The following is a 2,710-nucleotide window of genomic DNA, read 5'->3' as shown; positions in this document are numbered from 1 at the left end:
GACAACAATAAATGGCCTGTGGATTCAGCTGAGTTGTGAGGCAGCTGTGTAGATCCTCATGCCTTAGGGACCTTCTTCACTCACCCCAGAAACAGTTACTGAAGTTAACAAGTGGTTATATCCATGGAGAAGTCTGTAACCAGCCTTGACATTCTGTCTTCATTTCTTCCCGCGAATCTTCCTATTTGGAAACAGTATTGAATAAATATAGCTCAGTTGATTAATGGAAATACTAAAAAGTGATGGCTGTGTGACATTTCATGAAATTTTAAAAGGATTTCATTAACACAAATATCATAAAACCTCATCATTCTTGTGGCTTATGCCACAAATCAGTGCTTTGCTGTGGCTGGAGTATTGTGAAGTGACAACTAGTAATGAACTATAGAAATGATCCCTGAAAGTATAGTCTTGTGAAATGACAAGTATTTGGAGACAAATCCCATAACACACAAGTGTGTGTCAGTATGTGCCCATGTGAAAATCAATGCTATTATAAGAGGTATAAGTACTAAGAATGAAATAGTGCATTCAAAAATCAAAAAGACTATTTTGACTTTTTTTTTCTCCTTTTTTTTTTTTTTTTCCGAGGTAGGGTCTCACTCTGGTCCAGGCTGACCTGGAATTAACTCTGTAGTCTCAGGGTGTCCTTGAACTCTCAGCGATCCTCCTACCTCTACCTCCCGAGTGCTGGGATTAAAGGTGTGCGCCACCACGCCCGGCTCTACTTTGACTTTTATGTCACTTACACTGTGAACGCACTGGGAACTCTTTAGAGAGGTGTTTGTTGATTAAACCATGGCAAGAAGTATAAGAAGGAACCATCAATATAAAGAGAATGGGAAGTAAGTTGTGAGTCTAGGAACTCTGTGTATGAAGGGTGGCAATACATGGAAAAACATTCATTGAAATTGAGAGTCCAATAAACCTGGACCATAATGAGCAAGAGGGGAGACTCAAGGGGAAACTATAGAGGAAGGCAAGGGCCAGTTCATGTAGGGCCTTTGTTGTAGTCAGGAGTTTTGGTTTTTGAACAAAGTGGAACTTGTTAATGTTTGGGGAAAAAAAAAAATGGCCATGTTTGCATTTGACACATTCCTAGGGAGTAAGCCATAGATGATCTAAAAAATGCTATGGAGTCTACCTGGAATTGAGCTATCCTTTCCTTTCTGCTAGGACAGAGTAATCTTTCTAGATGTTACATTTCTAGCATTTCCTAGTAGTCCTTTAACTCTTTGGCAAATAAGTCTAAATTGGTGGGTATATAAACCACATTTATTCTCCTGTTGTGAGGCTGTTCTCATCATTGCTCTATAAAAAGGGGAAGCTGATAGTTTTAGCTTTGCTGAGGTTCAGCATGCTTCTTTCCTCAGTATGGTTGGAGAAGGGGAGACCCGTCCCATCTTCTGACCTTTCTTTCAGGCAATGAGTTCCAGCCTACATCAAGTGATGCTGTATGTCCACCAAATCCTTCATACAACAAGCTCACTAGTCACCAAGCAGAATGTGGATGGGGGTGAGAGAAAGCCTCCTGAACTGAAGAAAGCAGTAATCATGATGAATGAGGGACTGGCATGGTCTGAGGTGTGTGACTCCCACATTCCTTTGTAAGAATCCTTAAGTAGTTAGTTTACTAGTACTTCAGAATGATGTCTCCAAAGAGTTGAATAAGTTGAAGCTTCTAGGTGAACCCTAAATATGACTGGTGTCTTTATTAATAAAAGGGGTTTGGAGAGGCCATACAAAGAAAGAAGACCCCTGAAGACAAGAAGACATCTATCTGTAAGCTGAAGTTGAGGCCTCTAAGAAACCGACCCTACTGGCATCTTGATTTCAGACTTCCAACATGAGAAACTGGGAAAATGAATACACAGTGTTCAAGCTATCTGGTTCATGCAGCCCTACTAAGCACATGGAGAATGGCCAAGAGACTTACATAGGTCAGAAGAGACAATGGCAAAAGCTAATTTATTCAGTGTGGCAGTAAGTAGTGCTGAATACCAAATTCTTCTTCTTTCTGTCTTTAGGACATGTGGTAAGATTGATTTTATTATCCTTTGAAAGGTGGGTGGTGAGTAAAATGAGTTGTTTTGGCCTATAATTTGTGAATGGAGGGGTTTGTGTTATTCCTAGAACAAGAATCTTATTTTCCATGCACTGATGAACTATTTTCCAGTGGTGGCTTTTCTATAGCTTAAAATGAAAAGTGGGGTGATAAGAAAGAGTTCCTAGAAAACCTACAGTAGATGCTGAGCTGGCAGAGTGCTTACCTAGCATTCATGGAGCTGCAATTTTGATCCTTATTAAGTTCATTAAGGGAAAAGTGGGACATGCCTGTGAAGGCAGGAAGAACAGAAGTTAAAGGTCATCCTTGGCTAGCATGGCCAGCTCAAGTTTAAAACTAGCTTGGAATGTATGAGACTCTGTCTCAATGAAAAATCCTAAAGAGAAACAAAACAAAACAAAAAACTGTGGTGAATTTGTGAGTCTGTGAGAGATATGAGCCTTTGTTGCTCAGGTCATTGAGAAATAAGGAATACTTCTACCATGGCATAACATGACCCATCTCGACTGTTGCACACATAACACTGAATATCTGACTGAGGTTTGGAGGAAGCAGAAGTCAAAACATGCTGAGAAAACACCCCCCCTCCACAGACTATGCACAGACATGAGTGATACACAGTGCAAACTTTCTCATACCAGCCCA

At 40.4% G+C, this 2,710-nt stretch overlaps 1 pseudogene; it reads right to left on the bottom strand.

Moving 5' to 3' along the window:
* Window positions 1-324: 324 nt before the first annotated feature.
* Window positions 325-413, bottom strand: LOC123459598 (annotated as a pseudogene).
* Between the last annotated feature and the right edge of the window lie 2,297 nt (window positions 414-2,710).

The sequence above is a fragment of the Jaculus jaculus genome, chromosome 3, assembly GCF_020740685.1.
Source record: "Jaculus jaculus isolate mJacJac1 chromosome 3, mJacJac1.mat.Y.cur, whole genome shotgun sequence".
In the NCBI taxonomy this organism is placed as follows: domain Eukaryota; kingdom Metazoa; phylum Chordata; class Mammalia; order Rodentia; family Dipodidae; genus Jaculus; species Jaculus jaculus.
The sequence above is the reverse complement of the archived record's forward strand: the minus strand, read 5'-3'. Positions and strand labels throughout refer to the sequence as shown.